The following is a 19,991-nucleotide window of genomic DNA, read 5'->3' as shown; positions in this document are numbered from 1 at the left end:
TATCTTATGCAGTGAAACACACATTTTCCAAAAAAATGTTATTTTCGATGCATTGTGCGCTTTAATCAATTTTAATTAATGTATGTAGTAACAAATTTTAGACAGTTTATGCAGAGAATAGAAATGATAGGTGAGTGAAAGTGAAATACGAATTCTAACCTAACTTTTAAATTATCTTTTTAAATAGCAAATATTTTATGCACAATAATGTTTTTATTTAGAAAAATGTTTCTATGGGAAGTGTGTTTTTTCACTGTATAAGATGTAAATTCTATCCAAAGGCCTTCTATTATGATAAATACTTACATTTAGTATTTAATAAATACTTTAACCCTCACAAAAAAATTCGTTAGAACACTTTTATGTGCGAGAAGGGGGAAATCCGTTTGGTTAGACACTTGCGGGAGTTCCTCAGTTCTTTTAAACCATTTTTTCTAAAAGGATGGCGTATTCAATCGAATTTTTAAATGCACTCAAAATTCACGGAATTTTATGCAGTATTTAGAAAACATATTATCTGAAATTCATTCAACAATCCCATTCATTTTTAAACTTTAATTTTAATATTTTTAAATGTCTAGAGTCTATTTTCTGTTTTTTATTGAGAAAAATGGTTTATGGGATGTCACTTTTTTCATTATCATAATTGTATTTCATTTTGTTTAAATTTAAAAATGGTTTTTATTATATCACGTTTACAAATACATGTATTATTCAGAAGTTATAATCAAAATTAAATATTTAATTACGTGGTAACATTTTTAATCAGTAAAGATTGATTTATGAGTGAATAAATATGTTTTGGTATTTCATTATAATAAAGTACCAAAGTGCTCAGCAAACAAATTTGTTTTAAATTGTAATTTTCAAAAAAAATGTATGTAAAACATATCATTTGATCGAAATAAATTTAAAAAATGTAATTTCAATATCCGTGGATTTTATCGACAGTTCTGATGATTATGTTAGTATAAAAATTAACTCGGACTTTTTTACTAAAGGAGCTGGTGGTTTGTCCTTTCTCCCAGCACGTTATTTAAGTTTCGATGTACTTTGAGATCTTATTTTTTAAATTATTCAAAATAATGAAGAGTTCAAACTAGATAATTCCTTTATTAGTACTTTAAATACTGTGAAAGGTGTACGTGGTGCTGGTCGAAAGGGACTGACACGCGATGGTATTAAGAAAATGTCAATATTGGAAATCAAAAACAATGATAACTTATGTCTTCCGCGTTCTATTGTGACTGCATGTGTATACAAAGAGCGGGGTACAATTCGCAGCGGGTCGTTACATACAAAATGGGAAAGTGTGAGGGTACCGAAGGGAAAATTACAATGTGAACTAGCTACTGAGCTAGTTCGTAAATCGGGTGTGACGATTTCTGAATCCGGTTGCGAAATATTTGAGCTGAAGATTATTCAAAATTATCTCCTGCGTGAGAGAATCAAGTTAGTTATTTTTGATTTTAGTAATTTTGGCATGGGTAAGGCTCCCACCACTATATCACAGTACCTCATTGATTACAGATATAGGGCAAACGGTACGATATAGTGTATATATAATGTTGTATCCAAATAACAATCACTTTGAGCCAATTTTATGCTTAAAAGCAGCCGCAGGTAAACGAGATTTTTGCATCCTATGCAATACGAGTTATGCCAATCCAGCCAATCATCAATGTACAAATAAATGTAGCTTATGTTTGTCATTACCCCGTTGCAAATCTGTGGAAGAAATAGTAAAGGGAAATTAAATGCAATTCATGCGCTTTTTCTTCAATAGTAGCTGTCTACGCAAGCATAGTGTAAAAGGTTCTTATTCCGGTAGAACAAGCGTATGTCCTGCTTTACAGATTTGTAAAACATGTTTGAGGGTGGTAAATGTTTATAAAACTAAAGAACATCAATGCGATATATTTTACTGTAAAAAATGTAAATGCATACGTGATTATACCCACGAATGTTACATGCCCCCGGTTAAGGAGCGTCTCTTTAATTTCCCAAAGCGAATCAGATTTGTATTTTATGATTTAGAAACACGCCAACGAAAACGCTTCCCGGGGATAATTCAGTAAGGATACATAAGCCGAATCTCTGTCTAGCTCAGAAAGTCTGCTGTGACTGTTTACTGATTGAACATATGAATGATTCTTGTAAATATTGTGGTGTCTGACAGTTGGTATTCAGAAGGGATGAACTTATGCAAGATTTTATAGAGCATGTAACACACGGGGGGAAACAGTTTAATAAAACAATTTGCATTGCACACAATGCAAAAGAATTTGACCTACAATTTATTCTTAGATACCTAGTAGAGGTTAAAGGTACTAGAATGCGTCCGAAAGCAATAATGAATGGTACCAAAATCATGCTCATGCAGCTCGGGGATTGTAAATTCGTAGATAGCTTGAACTATATGCATATGCCTGTGAGTACTCTCCCTGAAGCATTCGGTCTCAAAGGTGAGCGCTCAGAGAAAAGTACATTCTGACATTTTTTTAATGAACCAGAGATTGATTTTTCCATAGGTCTTTTGCTACCGGTTGAGGATTACTCTCCAGATACCATGAGTATCGATATTCGTAAAGAATTTTACGAGTGGTACTATGCATGTAGAAACAAGTATGTTTTTGATTTTAAAAATGGAAATACTAGAGTATTGAGTGAGCGATGTGACAATACTTTGTCGTGTCTGTCTCGCATATAGTACTATTTTTTTTTAAATGTGGCAATGTGTATCCTTTTGCTGAATGCACTACCATCGCTTCTGATTGTTCAAGAATGTACCGCAAGAATTTCCTTATCCCTGTAACCGAATGGTGGATACAGACGAGCTATTAAGCAGTCTGTAAAAGCCATTGAATGGTAGGCATGGGCAGAACGAGAAATTGGGGTGGAAATCTAACAAGCAGCCAGGTCTCGTGAATTAAGTCTACCAGAGGGAGCGCTAGTTGACGGATACTGTATAGATGGTGATGAAAAGCGCCATCTTTTTCAGATTCATGGCTGCTTTTGGCATGGGTGTGTGGACTGTTACAACTTAAATCGTGGTGAGAGATTAACATTCGGGGATACAATTGATATGCGTTATGAGAACACTCGCGCCACGAGTTAAAAAATTCGAAAAGCCGGTTACGTGCTAACCAAAATATGGCAGTGTAAATATGATAAATTAAAGAAAAATTCACCCGGTATGAATGAGTATTTCAAAAATCACCCCTTACTTCTCCAGGATGCGTTAAATCTACCTAAAGCGTTTTTCTGAAGAATTACAGGAAATGCAGTGTGGTATTATAAAATTAAAAATAATGAAAAACTCCGATACATCGACGTTTGCTCTTTATATCTATTTATTTCGAAAATGGGGAAATTTCCTGTGGGTCATCCGAAAATTTATGTTGGTGATAAGGAGTGTAGAGGTCTAGCTGGTCCAAATTACATGAACTTGCATCAGATTGACGGATTGATCAAATGCCGTGTGCTTCCTTCACGACATTTATTTCATCCCGTGCTACCTGTGCGACAGCATGGGAAACTCATGTTTCCACTTTGTCACGCGTGTTGTGCGTCTATGAGTTAAACTGAATGCACTCATGACGATACGAAGCATGAGCTCGAGGGAACCTGGGTTTTAGATGATCTGAAAAAAGCCATGGAGTTAACTTATAAAGTAGCACTTTTTTCAGAGATATGAAAGTATCAGGTTACTTAATACGATACAAAAATACGTACAGGTGTAATGTTCGCGGGTTGTATAAACACCTTTTTAAAAATTCAACAGGAGGCTAATGACTGGCCAAGAGAGTTTGTTGACGAAGAGTCAAAACAAGATTAGTTTCATGAGCATTATGAGATTGGGGAGATAGAGTTAGATCCTAAACAGATTTAAAAACACCCTGGTTTACGTTCCGTTGCAAGACTTGTAGTAATAGCCGCTTACACCACTGCTCGAGCTAGGCTAAAGCTGTTAGAGTAACTGTATCAATTAGATCGACGCGTTTTGTACTACAATAGACTCATGCATTTACATATGTCATAAAAATGTATCAGAGTACAATCCGCCGATGGCTCGATTACTGGGACAGATGACGGATGAGTTGGAAGTTTACGGTAAGGGGAGCTATATTGATACTTTTGTATCTTATGGACCTGAACATAACGCGTACAACGTAACCTCTCCCGGTGGAAAATCTAACTAAGTTTTTAAAATTAGGGGATAATGCTAAATTAAAAAAATTGACAAATTTTTAATTTTGCAACCGTTCGAGATATGGTAGTTAGCAATGCTCCTCCTATTTCATTCTCCTTCAGAGCAATTCGCCGAAAAAAATTTCATGGTGTGGTAACTAGCGCGGAGAAAAAAAACATGTAAACCGGTGAATAGTAAAAGAAGATTCCTCGACAATTACGAGTCTTTACCATATGGTTATATCGAAGAGGGCTAAAATAAAGAAAATTCAGAGTAATTTGACTTGATTAGTTTGTTTGTCTTTCTGTAGAAAATTACTTTTAAAACTATGTATAAAATCTCTCTCCACCTGCATGTGTAATGAGGAGATGAGTTGAATGACTTCAGCTGGAAGAACAAGTACGTATATTTGAATCATAAGTTTTTTAAAACATAAAATTGTATAATTAATACCTTTTCATATTTCAGTTAACTGGGATGTGTATGGGCAACCTATTTGCCACGTAGCTGTTCCGCCTGTGGTCACTATACGTCCCTCCGCACGTGTGCCAAGTAGTCCACCATGTCCTGTGGCAATACGAATTGCACAGGCACTGATAGCACGGCCACCGTCACCTGGTATTGAGCCAATACAGGACCTATGGTAACTGGCCTTTCCGAACAAGGACAGACCACCTCTGTTTTTTTCCTGAGGCTTTTTTTGTACATAACTTCTGTAAATAGTGTGAAATAAATATTATTATTCTTTTATCAATTGTTTTCGTGATTTAAAAAAATATTCAAGTATTAAAATTTTTTGTTTGCTGCTTAACCCTTAGAATTTCTAATCACATTACATTTCTTTAATCAAAAACATAAATTGAAAAATAGTTTCAACAGAAAGAAATTAAAATATTTATAATGAAATTAGCAGCAGTAGCATTAGGAGTGAACTTTATTTAATATCAACATCAGTGATCAAGCTAAACGGTAAGTATGTATTTTAAACTTTATTCAAAAAGACTCTCCCCGGAAGCGCGGGCTGGTTGGCTGGTGGGCGCAAACCGCGAGCGCTGAAAATTAGCTTATAGAAGCGCCACTGTATCGCGACGGCCAGGGTTATAATCTCATTACCCTGGGCGTTGCACACCAGGCCTATAAGCTTATTTGCCTGGATGCCATGCCTGCGGGGGAAAATATAAGCTTATTGATGTACATATTGATTTAATTTTGACATTAAATTTTACTATTTTCTTTAAAACAGTAAAAAATCAGATAAAAGGGGATTACACTGTGTAATTTCTTTATTCTTTAACATGGATCCAAGGTGGAAACATCCATTTACATCCATAATTTCTGATTCAACTGGTTGTGGTGAAACTATTTTTGTAAAAAAATTTCTTCAAAATATTAATTTAATGTGTGATGTTGTATTTTCTCGCATAATTTTATATTATTTAGAATGGCAGTCATCCTATAAAAAGGACGGGAAGAGAGTTGAATTTTTCGAAGGTTAATCACAAGCATCGGACTATAGCAATGATCCTCGAACCAAACTTTTAAATATAGACAATCTTATACGTGAATCGTCAAATAACACAGTCGTCGATCTTTTCACCAAGAGAAGTCATCACAAAAATATGAGTGTGATATTTGTAACACAAAATATTTTTCACCAGGGAGACGGTCAACGCGATATTTCTTAAAACGCTAATTATATTTTAGTATTTAAAAACCCAAGGGATCGAGCGCAAATTCAACATCTCGCTAGCCAGGTATACCCTGAAAATAAACTTTTTCTACAGGAACCTTATTATGACGCACCCCCTAGACCCCACGGCTACCTCCTTATGGATTTAAAACAATCTACTCCTGACAATTCTAGATTTAGAACTTGTATATTTCCGTCAGATTCATATCAATACGTTTACGTAGCAACTAGGGGTATAAAAGGAGGCTCATCAAGCATCCTAGTACCAGTTGTACGTTTGTCATTATGAGGCATGCACGAAAATCCCTCGGAAAGAAGAATGTTAAAAAGTTACACGATCTCTATCATCTTGATGCAGATCGGCGACGCGCTATTTTAAAAAAAGCTAATCCGCAACTCGTTAAAAGTATCGGTGAATGTGCATTAAATATTTTACATGGAAATGTTTCTCGAAAACAAACCAAGAAGCGAAAATTAAAAAACCACAGATATGCATTAAAAAAATAGTGTCATCACGCGGTTCGCGCAACAGTAAAAAACGCTTTATTGTACAAAAAGGAGAGGGATTTTCACCACTTTTACTAGCACCAGTCCTTAACACCCTCTTTTCCAACGTGTTCTCATCTTCATAATTATTTGTTATATTTACTTAAATGGAACATGCTAAGAAAATGCTACTTGTACCAAGTGATTGTGTCGAGTAAATTAAGCTCCAGTCGTACCCACAACAACAATAATTATTCACCTATTTTGTTACCTTAAAAACACCTGGTAATGCAATTTCCAGATTCGACGATGACATGAGTAAAAATGTATACTCTCCATTATACGCTGATGAACATGAAAAGCGGAAATTATATCAGCAAGTTTTACAAAGATTTTTGTTCTTTACCGATAAAGCGAAAAATTTAATTGAAAAGAAGAAGGAGGTGAAGGATGCTCTTGATAACAAATTAAGCAGTGTTCAAAATTAAATGACAAGTCCGAATGAAGACGACGATTATTTAACTCTCCCCATCTCAGATATTATTGCTTCTGTGCCAAAAACTTATAAGGACAAGAGTGAATATTTTCTTGAAAGATTACAAGTGCCAGAGGTTAAAAATATAATAAACTGGAATAAACAGGGTGTTGTATTTATCGACGGAAAACGTGTCGAGAAATCAAATATTTCAGATTTAGTGAACGATGCTATTAGGTATAGGAAATCAGTTGTTGCGCCAGGAGACGTCAGTTTGCAAAGTTTTTTCAAGGAATTCAGACATCAAAAGAAATTTTGGGCAATCGTGAGTACGGGACATCAAAATCACATGCATCTGTTGCAGGGTTATTAGAGTCATGTGATACTTCGTCATGGGATCAATCGGGTACAGTTCCCCCGGTTTTATTTCCACAAAACTGGTAATTTAAAAAAATTAATTTGGAGATGCTACAAAATATCATAAAGGACGTCCCCGGACTCTTTTTTGAGGAATAATAACAAAAAAATTTATTGTGCTAAATAAAAATGTTATGCTTGTGCATTATTTTGAGGTTACGTCGTTTTTCAGCCCTGTCATTCCGATAATTTGGAAACTATTTATGAAATAAACTTTTTTGATTGCCAAAAATATTGTATAATTTGGAAGTAACGTTCGGGAGAATTGTCACACACAAAACCTCGAAATATACACACACATTTTTAGCAAAATCAAAATTTTTTGGACTTAACCCACAAAAAAGTGTGCACGGACGTCCGTTAACATGTCCACTATCATTCTCCAGATTTTAAACACAAAATATTTATTAATCTAGGAAAAAAGCCGGGGGAATCTAACATTGATAAAATCGATACTAATTTCTAAGCGCCATGCAAATTAGGCAAATTTATAAAAATTAATTTTCTTTTAATTGACCGAAAAAAGTATGCGTAAAAGTTTTACACCGAAGAAATCTAGAAAACTAAGTACCAACGACTTAAAGAGTCAATATTCATACAATGTCCATCGACCTATTAGACGTAAATTTGCTAGACAACATTACAGTGTGTGTAATATTGATGATGTTTGGGAAACTGACCTAGCAAACTTGAGATCTTCAAAAAGCTACAATGATGATTTTTCCTATCTACCACTTGGAAGTAAAACTGCATCTGAGTTTAAAGAAGCATTTGAACGAATTCTTCATAGAACCAGTGGTAGAACGCCAGTCCACTTACAGAATGATAAACAAAAGAATTTATTGGTGAAGTTTTTCAAAAATTCTTTTCAGAACTTGAAGTGCAATTTCGAGTAATGCGGGATCCTAGTATAAAGGCGTCCATTGCTGAAGGTTTCAATCGTACTCTCAAGGAGCGTATGTGGCGGTACTTTACATACCGTAATACCCATCGATACATTCATGTTCTTTAACTGATAGTACATGCATACAATAATGCTCGTCATTCAAGCATACGTATGGCGCTATCTACAGAAAATCTCTAAAACGCTGCTGTAGCTTGTGGAAATATACAGCGACGATTTTTAAGAGAAGTCAACCGTAAAAAAAAACCTAAATACAGTGTGGGTGATGTTGTACGCGTCAGTCATGCTAGAGACATCTTTGCAAAAGGATATGAAGCTGGCTGAGCCGAGGAGCTGTTTGTTATTAAAAATGTTATCACCCGGAGCACACATGCACCTATCTTATACGAATTGAGAGATTTAGCTGGACAGGATATTGATGGAATTTTCTGCGAGCAAGAATTCGCTGATACTAAAAATAAGGACGAAAAAACGACGAATTCATGGTTGAAAACGTGATTCAAACAAAGGGTCGCGGATCTAAGAAAGAGCTTCTTGTAAAGTGGGTTGGGTACCCTGACAAATTCAACTCGTGGATAACAGCTACAGAGCTAAACACTCTACAATAAATGACGAAGATCAGTTTTATCTCATTTTACCAAGTGATAGTAGTATAAAGTATTTTACAGAGAATACAATCACCCACTTTATCACACAACTTCCACATGAAATTCGACTTCATGGCCGCTGGACGGTGGGATTCACAGAGATATAGTATCCACGATCATTTCTATATGTGAGAGGTGAATCCAGCATGGAAAATCTTATATCAATTGTACCAAAATCAATTGTAGAGAAAATAGGTCTCATTAAAAAATCTACAATCTAAAGTGTTTGAGTAAACGAATCTGGTAGTTTCGATTTAGCCATATCCGAAAATTCTTACAAACCACGCAACAATAATACTATTTCAGCTGATGGAGGTTTTAAACTGAAACTGTTTAAAGGAAAGTGGAAACGCCTTATTACATCATTCTTATCACCGAGAGTTTACACACAAATGATATATTCTTCATATATTCTATAAATAATACTCCCGAAATAAATAAGCATGTAGTTGTTAAATAAGAAAAGAGAAACAATCATTATATAACGCTGGAGATGATATGTAAAAAAGATTACAAGTTTACGGGTCGTCACATTCTTCTAATCAGTAAGAAGATATCTTAAATTCTAGGTTTTACACCTTATACACTTTTACCTATCGATGCATATATGGAACACCGTCCACCAAGTTTATCAAATGGCCTCTACCAAATAAACTTTTTGTGTATTGTGACCTATGCGAACCACATATAATTGGAAATGTAAAAACACCACACTTACAAGTCGCACCGGTGGATACAAAAAATAATATTTTTAGATCAACACAGGTGACAAATTTTTCAACCCCTCATTATATTCCTATTCTCAATACTTCATTCCGTACAATCGATATAGATATAAGGGAACATTTAGAAATTGCTGTACTATTCGAGCTTAGCACGTCAACCGTGACATTTCATTTCGAACTGATTGCGTAAACATGAGCCATTACACAGATTACTATACATCTCAAGTAGGAGGTGGAGGTATTTCCAAAATTTACATTGGCGCTCCGTATCAGAGAGGACATGGAATAGGTTGTTTTCTCAATGGCCTGTTTCGACTAGCTTTACCATTTTTCACACGCAGGGCAAGAGTAGTTGGGAAAGAAGCACTGCGCCATGGAATGAATTTTCTACATGATGTGGAACGTAACATACCATTGAAAAAGGCTGTGAAAACACGACTCAATGAGGCTAAAGCGCAATTACAGAGACGAGCCATAGAAAAAGTAGAAAGACTCGAAGAAGAAAGCCCTCGTAGAAGAAATAAAAAGGGTGAAAAATCAGAAAGAAGAGGAAGAAGAAAACGGTAGTCAAGAGAAAGAAAAGTAAAAAATCTTAAAGAAGAGGAGGAACAAAAAGTACAAAAATATTGGTAGTTGACATTTTTGGAAACAAGTAAAGATGTCATTTTTATACTCACACTCGTGCGAGTGCATGAAATCAGAATTAGATCTCTTTTCATGACCTCCAACAAAAACATCCATAGAGGGCTCTCAATGGGTACACTATAAACCAGTTTCATCTCTCACAGATGACTCACCCATCGAGTTTGTAGTTCCAGGTCAGGGGAATGAGTACATTGATCTTGCAAATACACTTCTAAGTGTAAGACTCAAATCAATCACTTTTAAAAAACTACAGAAAATACTGCGAGTCTAGAATCCGTTAGTCCTTTCAACAACTTACTGCATTCCATGTTTAACCAGTTGTATGTATACTTTAACCAGAAGCCTGTCTCTCCACCAAATAATGCATATGCATAAAGAGTGTATATTGAATCTCTGCTTAACTATGGGCCATTTGCACAGTGATGTTTTTAATCAGGATAAATTTCTCTTGAATGGTGTTGAACTTAAGAGTTCGACTGGTGCGTTCTAAGGATGCTTTTTGTCTTATGGATCCTACTAATCGGGCTTATCTTTATATAGAAGAAGTATCTCTTCTTATTCGGCGTGCAAAAATTAGCACTGGAATTCTGCTTGCACGCGCAAAAACTCTTTCACAAGGTACAGCCACTCACCAGAGTAGAGGTTAAAACACTCACAATTCATTGTGGTGTTCAATGTGAAACTTTCGATAATATTATACTCGGCCAACTACCTAAAAGGATCATCATTGGATTTGTCGAAAATGACGCATTCAACGGTCATCGTAGTAAAAACCCCTTTAACTTTAGACACTATAATATCAATCATTTCTTTCTCTGCGTGGATTGTATGTAAATCCCGTCAAAGCCTTTGCAATCAGATTTCTCAAAAGGAAAGCTATACATTGATGCTTATCATACTCCTTTTGCCGGAACGGGGATTCATTTTATGAACAAGGGAAATAATATTAATCGTTTTGATTACGCAAATGGATACTGCCAATTTGCATTTGATCTTACTTCTGGTCTTTCTGAAAATTGTCAATCACACTGGAATCTCGTTAAACATGGCAGCCTACGCATTGAGCTTCATGTAAAAGAAACACTACAACAAACTATTAATTGTATAGTCTACGCAGAATACGACAATGTCTTAGAAATTGACGCGGCCAGGCTGGTTATAGTAGATTACAGCGGTTAAAACCTGCACAGACTTGCATAAATCTGTTTAACAGAACCGGTTTTCAACATCAGTTGAACATGGAGGGGGGAAAACGACGAATGTGTACCCGAGTATATAAGGCGCTCTGCTCAGTTGGTTGTAGTCTCTCGTGAAGGTATCTCCATCCTCACCTCTACTCTGGAATATAAATTAATGGACTATATAATCGACATACATGGCTTTCGAGATATAGATGACCAGCTTATACCAAAGGAAGTGGCGGTTGTTGCTGTTGATCATAAATACATAGCCTATTGGATTGATGGACCGCCATATCTCTTCTATGAACCGCCAGCATGTTTAAAATCACAAAACAGCTGACTAACCTGTCAGTATCATGGAATTGAAAAGTTCGAAAGAGATATCCCACTTAAGTTTTTATATTCAAATCTTCGAGAAGTTGCCAAAACTGCATCACAGGTTTAGACACGTGGTCGGGAAAAACCCTTGCTTTTACAGAAATTCACCAGCAGACAAATCATCAATTTGGAAGAAGTAAACTGTCCAGCCTTCAAAAAACTCGACGACAGGAGAAATTTCTGCTTTCTCCAGGCAGTGTTCGTAATTAGTGCCTCGAACTCTTCTACGCATGCGTCGCGCTCGGTCTCTGATTCGTTGCTGTTCACACGCAATTTGAATTGCTAAAAATAACATTTTTATTGTTTATTATGAATAATGTCATTTTAACTTATATAAATGTTTATTAAATCGATATGAATGAATCTTGATAAAAATAAAAATTTATTAAGTGCATACTGTATTATGGTTGTTGTGTTATGGTTGCTTTTTCTAATTACATAAATTCTTTTATTAATTAATATAATTCTATTGAAAAACAAGATTGTCAATGCATTTGAATATTTTAATAAACTTTAAATAACAAACTTTTCAAATAATGAAAAATCTGAAAAAAAAATACAAGTGAGTAACAAAGGATATTTTTTATTTACACAGTATGCAGTCAATAAATTTTTATTTTTATGAAGATTCATAAATATCAGTCTAGTAAACATTTATATAAATTAAAATGACATTATTCATAATAAGCAATAAAAATGTTATTTTTTAGCATTTCAAATTGCGCGCGGACAGCAACGAATTAGAGACCGAGCGCGACGCATGCGTAGAAGGGTTTGGAGCACTCGTTACGAGCACTGTCTCCATGGAGTTGGAAAGGAGGAAATGTTCGTATGTGCTCTCAATAATGCTATGAAACTGCGCCATTGGGTTCGAAAACAACGACAGGAAGAAATTCTTTGTAAACTGTCAAACAGAAAGTCTATGTACGGAAAAACAATAATTACCAGGAATTCAGTTCCAGACGGTGCTGAGATCAAGACTGAATCTTTAGATAAGACTACTGATTCGAAGCCTTGTCATTACGAGATTGTTAACATTAAATATGAACAGTCTCGAGATATTGCAGGCAATTCCGATTTTACAAATGCCCACGATTGGTGTATACCCGGCAGATCAAATCCCCACAACCTGGACAAGACCGGCTGCAATAGTGGTTAACACTGATGACCACACTCTGCCTGGTTCTTACTGGATCGGAATCCATATCGACGGAACCAGAAGAGGAACCTACTTTGACAGTTACGGGATACCGCCTCTTATTCCTCAACATCTTCATCATCTACGTATTTTTCTCACTGCGAAATAAAAATCGCTTTGATTCGTGTATACAATCATGCTCGTCGAAACTCGCTACTTTGTACCTTTTGTAAATATTATGTATAAATGTATATGGTAAAGGTAATTCTTTTTCTCTTCTCTCATGTAGAATAGTTAGTCTCGCTACCTTACAAGTGTACTCTTAATTATAGAATAGAATTAAGAATTTAGATATATTTTTTTTGCTAAGTTTCTCAGGTACCTATATTTATATTGCTAGAATTAAGAATCTATATGTAACTTTTTTTTAGAAAATATCAATAAAAACCGGGTGTAACCAAGAAAATAATGGTTTAATTAATTCACCTGTTCTTTAACTATTTAATTTTAAAAAGTACATCAAAGAATTTTTTTATTGAATGATTTTTATAATTAAAATTTCTTACTTTAAAACATTATAATAGATATAAGACGCTCTACTTATGTTTCTAAGTCTCACTCCCTCACCCTAAAATTTGACATCCTTCACCCCCTACTCACAATTTTCTATAGTACATGTCGTGGCGGATTTCCTCACTCCAAATTTCCTATAAGATCGGTCATGGCAGATTTCCCCCCACTCTAAATTTCCCATAATATCTGTCATGGCCGATTTCCCCCCACTCCAAATTTCCCATAGTGGTCCTATTCTACTTTTTTCTTATACCTTTTTATCAGGATCAGTTTTTAAATTATTATTATCGGCGGTCGATTTTTAAATGATTTTTTCTCCCGACTTTTTAACGAACATTTCCTACCTGCAATTTTCTAATAAAATAAATATTCAATTATACATATTTTCAATATTCAATAATCAGTTTATTGAATTTAACAAATTTCAATAATATTAACAAGAATTATTTTTTAGAAATCAATGACGTAGATGACTCGGAGTATAAGAATTTTACGGGTTTTTCAGTGAGCCTCAAGTTTTTGAGAGATTCACGAAAATAAGGAATATGGTAAAAGAGCTGGACGCCGAGAGGTGAAACTGTTGTCAGTAGAATGACTATGCAATTCAAGTATGGATTTATTTACCCTACAGCGAGGTAGGGGGTTGGCTGTCCCCAGTGCTGGTAATTCTCGCTGGACCGGGAGTCGAAATATTGGTCAAAATTATATCCCATAGAGACATTAAGCCTTAAAGCACGAAAACAGGTGATTGACCAGGGGCATGACACTGTCGAGTCTTACGCCATTAATTTTAAAATTGAAGGAATTCACAGAATTCATGGAGATCAAAAAATTCACGGAATTCACGAAATGCAAGGAATTCATAGAATTTACAGAATTCACGGTATTCGCGGAGTTCGTTCAATTTTAGGAATTCAAGAAATTCACGTAATTCTAAGAAATGATAGGATTCAAGAAATTCTCATAATTCACAATCTTGGAGTTCACAGAATTCATGGAGTTATCGGTAATCATGAAATTTACGAAATTAACGGAATTTATGGAATACAAGTCATTCATAAAATATTAGGAATTCACGGTATTCACGTAATTCTCAAAATTCAAGGAATCAACAGAATTCAAGGAATATCAGGAAGTCACGTGATTCACGGAATTCACGGAGTTCATGAAATTCAAGGAATTTAAGGAATTGATGGAACTCACGTAATTAAAGAAATTCATGGGATTCGTGGATTTCACAGGATTCACAGATTTCTCAGAAGTCACAGAATTTAAAGAAGTCAAAGAATTGAAAGAATTCGAGAAATTAAAAAATTTCGAGAAATGTACAGAATTCAGGAAATTCAAGGAAATCACGGTATTCACGCCATTTACGAAATTCAGAGAATTCGAGGAAATCACGGAATTCCGGAATTCGTCGAATTCACAGAATTCATCGAATTTATGGAACTTGCAGCTTTAATGGAATTAATGAAATTCATAAAATTCAAGGTATTCACGGAATTCATCGATTTCGCGAAATTTAAGAAATTCACTGTATTCAAATAATTCATGGAATTTGCGTATTCAAGAAATTCAAAAAATGCGCGGAATTCAGGGAATTCATGTAATTCGCGGAAACTGAGTAATTCACGGAAAATAAGAAATTCATGGAATTCGTGGAATTCACGAAATTTTAGCAATACATGGAATTCCTTTAAATCGTGGATTTCCATGATTTCGTTAAATTCCATCAATTCCTTTAATTCTTTAGTCTAGCAGTGAATTCCACACCTGGAAAATGGCATGTGGGGTTGTGATTCGGTTGAGACAGCCACAGTCGCGTAAGAAGGGTTTTGACCATTTACAATTCAATATACCACCGTCTATGCAAAGGGCTCCTTAATCGGAAACTTTCCAGTCTGCTTTTTCTCTGTCAAAGTCTTGCCAGGGTAATTTAATTTCTATCCTCATATATACGCGTAGAAGGAAGCCGCGTTTTTCCCCATTCCCATTTTTCTTCGAACTTACGAACCTGCTCAGTTACTAGCACCCTTGATAAAGTACTAAGAAATCGTGCCAACTTTTTCATATTCCAATTAGAATATTTTTCAGTGATTTAGAGCCAACGACAGCAGGTATTAACCATTTAACTCTGCGATAAATTCACTGTGTCGATGGAGCATCTCGTCAGCTTCGTCCAAGCAGGGCCGTTAATAAACTTGATTATATCTTGAATTTTTAAGAAAATATTGGATTAGATTTAGGCATTAGAATTTAGAAATTCGCTTAAAATTAAAATTAAATTTTAACTGGCAACTTCAATATCTGTATAACTAAAATGTTACAGATTACTTAAATAAAAGAAATATGTGTCTTGTTTTGTTAAAATATCGTATTCTAGACTAATAGTAGGAAAATAATAGTCAAATGTAGGACTATAATTATTGTTTTAAAAAATTAGCACTATAGAGAATTACTATTATGCAAGCTTTTGTGAATTACCATGAATTCGGTCATGGATGTTAAAAGCGTTATTCGTAGAAAATATTTTCTAATACAGGATTTTTTCTAATTGTAATCTTTGTTGAAAAAGAAAAAAATAGGAATAAAGGAAAAGGGTATATTCTGTCTAAAAGCCCTGAACAACGCAAGCGACCTACGTACTTGAAAATACGAATGCTAACTTTACGAGTTACGCAAACTCTCGTAATATTAATCAAGCTACCCATTGAAATCACCACGAGGTATATCAGCTCGTAAAGCTCGTAAAAATGGCTGCCGGCGGTATTTACGAGTGTTTTTCTAACTTATTTTGTTCTCCCTTAGCTGCGCAAATTGTTTGAAAATCCCCCTCAGTGCCTCGCCGCCCTTTGCCACTATATCACAAGTTATCGATAGTATATATAATTCTATTGTATCTGAATTAGGGACAATTTCTAATTGAGAGAACATATGGTTGTATTTTTTATCGAAAAATCCTGGGCAGATTTGTCATTCTTCTAAAGAAAAGTTATATATTTATATATATAAAGGTCCTTATGTGTGTGTGTGTGTGTGTCCTTATGACAAATTTTTAATTATATATATGCAGATTTTTGTTTCATTTGAAAAGCATAAAAAAATTCCCAATAAAATTTGTGTGTGAATTCAAAGGCAAAACCCCATCAAGACGAATTTATTATAAGGGTCATGAGCGGCCCTATGTAAGCAATAGTTATTTGAAAACTCAGTAGACGTAACACGACATTCTAATTGTCTGTTGAAAAAACATGATTATTGCTTGAAAATAATCCCCAATAGTCTGCCGAGAGGAGAACATTATCCTACACACTATTTAGAATAATAAGTACGATAAGACATAGGAATCAATTAAAGACAGCAGGTCATGAAGAAAGATAAAACGTATGACTTAAGAATGACGAGCCTCGCCCATAGGCTTCGCACGCTGCAACGAATAAGTGTATGTAAAGGGTTTTGTTTTAAACCTTGAGTATTCAATATGACACGGTGAAAAGTTTTTCTTCAAACTTCAGACAATTCATACTGAAATTTAATGGCGTAGGTCCCACTCCCTATAGAATTTCATGAATCATGTCAAAGATTTTATCATCATAAATTTTGAAGTATCTGGAATCAGGAAGAAAACATTCACTGCAAACACCATTTCTAATCGTATGAAATGTGCATTTCCAAGACACAGTAATAAAATAATCTGAATTTCACTAGAGAAAGGTGGTTGACTTTCAGATATAACCAAAAGTATCATTCGCCAGTTGAAAGTCAACTGATTATTATAACATGACTTTAAGTAACGCGCTTGGTGGAAAGTCAACTACTTTATGTACGCAAAATGTAGTTTATAGGTTAATTTAAGACAGAAAGATTGTTAACTTTCCGTCAACGCGTGCGTCTGAAATGAAACTTATAGGTTATTTTAAGTCAGCTGATTGTTGAAATACCAGGTACAGAACGTAAATCTTCAATCCTTTTTTGTATCTTTTTTATCACATATAAACGATTATTCTATTCATAATAAAATCCTTTATAGATCTGAGTACATATGTCAAAATAAGAAACGTTGACGAAACGACTATACCATGAGCTCAGTGTTGATGGATACTATCAAGCCAGCGCTATCGACAACATATCGACTACTCTGCTGCTTTCTTAGCACCTCTTCTAAAATTGACAAATTCCGTCAAGTGTTTGCGCATCACATTTCGCGTACGCCTTTCTGCCAGCATAAATTGAATTTTAGAGCGCGCGAATGAAATTCACCCTAAACTCAACATACCTGTCAGTTAATCATCATATTACTCGTATAATCAAATAGAAGACACTGCAGTTACGTTCCATTTATGGTTGAAATTAAGTAACTTGCTTAATTTAATGCAAAAATGAAATTCATCTACATTTAAAATTCATCATCTTGTTTTACCGTGGAGGAATTGCAGATTGCTGACGATAGGTATTTATAGGTAAAATATTTCATTATCGATTAAAAAACGACGGTTAATCATAATAATACTATTGAGATCCGCTGTGCTTCAATAAGCCATCTATTTTTCCAATGCGGCAGAAATGTATACGCGCGAAACGCAGGTAAGATTTTGAAGATGCATGCATGATCATTTATGATCATTTATGATCGTCTATAATTAATGTTTTTTGCATATTTGGAACCAAATATTTCACTATATGCATTAACTAAAATTTATTTTAGCTTATGGTGTGTTGAAACTTATATGATATAGTAAAATAATGATTTTTTTGACAAAAACAGTTTTAACAGGACATGTGTTTTTTCACTGAATACGATTAAAATTCCACATTGGACACATAGTTTCCGAAAAATATTTATTTTCTGTCTTCACTTATTCTTCTAAACCAGTAAAAACAGAGCTAAAATTGGTTGTAAGCCCAATTTAAAATGCAACTTAAAAATGCTAGCTGGTTTCACATGTTCGCGACAGGGGACAGTCCTTAATTTATCTGCATTTTCCTATTCAAGTTTACTTGCAGCCACTTCCCATTTACTACAATTAAATAATAAAGAGCGTAACCTGCATTATACAATTCATCGGACTTCATCAAACATCAATTGTATGATGCAGATTCTTTTCTGTAAAAGGGAACCTGCACTTCTCTATTCAGTTTAACAACCTTCAAACTCCATTTCATAGAGAACTTGAAAGGACGCATGCGTTTCTTCTGTCAATCGTAAATCACGTATTGAACTTAATTTAGTTCTTTTCAGGTTATGTTCTCCTATTCAGAATGTCTTAAAACTGTAGAAAGAGTAGATCTCTGAAAGTGGCTGGGCAGATTTATTTAAGTCCAAATAGCTGACTAATTCAAAGAGTCCCAAAACAATTGAAATGCAACTTTGCCAATCTGGAATTTTAAGATACACATTTCAAAGCGCTCCAGTTCAATCGTTTCTTTTTTCCTGGGTACTGCTTTGGGTACGAAGTGTCCGCTTCTTGGGGTACGAAATGAAAAACGTCATTCGACACATAATCTTCTTGTTTGTAACTTCTTAAATACTTTTTAGGATTTAAAATAGCCATTTCTAAATGCATTGTTTATTATTTTTACAGCTTTGCTAATTTTACGTTATAGTCATTGAAGTTTAGTTGCCTTGTTCGCAGTTTGTAAAATTGAGCTATTAGGTATTTCAGAATAGGTGATTATATCAAAAATATGTCTGCACGCTGAGGGCCAAACAATAATACCAAATACATAGAACGAAACCTTATTTTCATAATAACTTGGAAAATCATTATTTTTTACAATGAGTGTATTCAGGTATTATTTTTATTTTTCAAAAACTATCAAATTGAATAATAAGATTGATATTTTATTTTGTAACTGTGAAAAAAAATTGTTTCCTAAGTTATTAACTAAATTAAGTTTTATCCTCTGGGATTTGTATTATTGCTTGTCCCTCATTGTACAGACATCTTGCCAATTGACGTCAGAACTTAAATACTTAATATTAGAAATCTTAGCGCACATATAACTGGAGGAAACCAGGCAATGGCAGAGTTATTGGCAAAATAAGAGAGACAGACTATGAGTTAGCGAGATAAGCTATCTCTCTCACACAGCAATCTGATTGGCTTTTTACCGCTCCCCTCTAAATGAAGGTTAGCTATTTTACATGTATGCGCAAGTATAGAGCTATTTATGGAGCAAAATTGAAACGACCAATCACGTTGCTGTGCGTGATAGATAGTTTATCCCCCAGCCCCAGTCAGTGGTGGTAGAACGCGGATATCTCTGGCATGCGCAGTAGTTACTCCTATGCACTTTTAGCTTATGTGAGCCCTGTGTCAATTTAAAAATACACAAGAATCACTATTGCACGTACGAGAGATGTCCGCGTTTGCACAGAATATAACTTTTTATCTTGAATTATTTGTACGAGGGTAGTTCAATAAGTCCTTAGAATGTCCAACAAATGGCGCGCGAATCGCTCCAAATCATCTGTTTTCAGTCAGCACCACTCTCGACTAGATATATGGTGCAGTCACAGTCCACATCTTCTGAGTTTAC

This window comes from Belonocnema kinseyi, chromosome 3 (genome assembly GCF_010883055.1).
Source record: "Belonocnema kinseyi isolate 2016_QV_RU_SX_M_011 chromosome 3, B_treatae_v1, whole genome shotgun sequence".
Taxonomy (NCBI): domain Eukaryota; kingdom Metazoa; phylum Arthropoda; class Insecta; order Hymenoptera; family Cynipidae; genus Belonocnema; species Belonocnema kinseyi.
Note: the sequence above shows the minus strand (reverse complement) of the source record.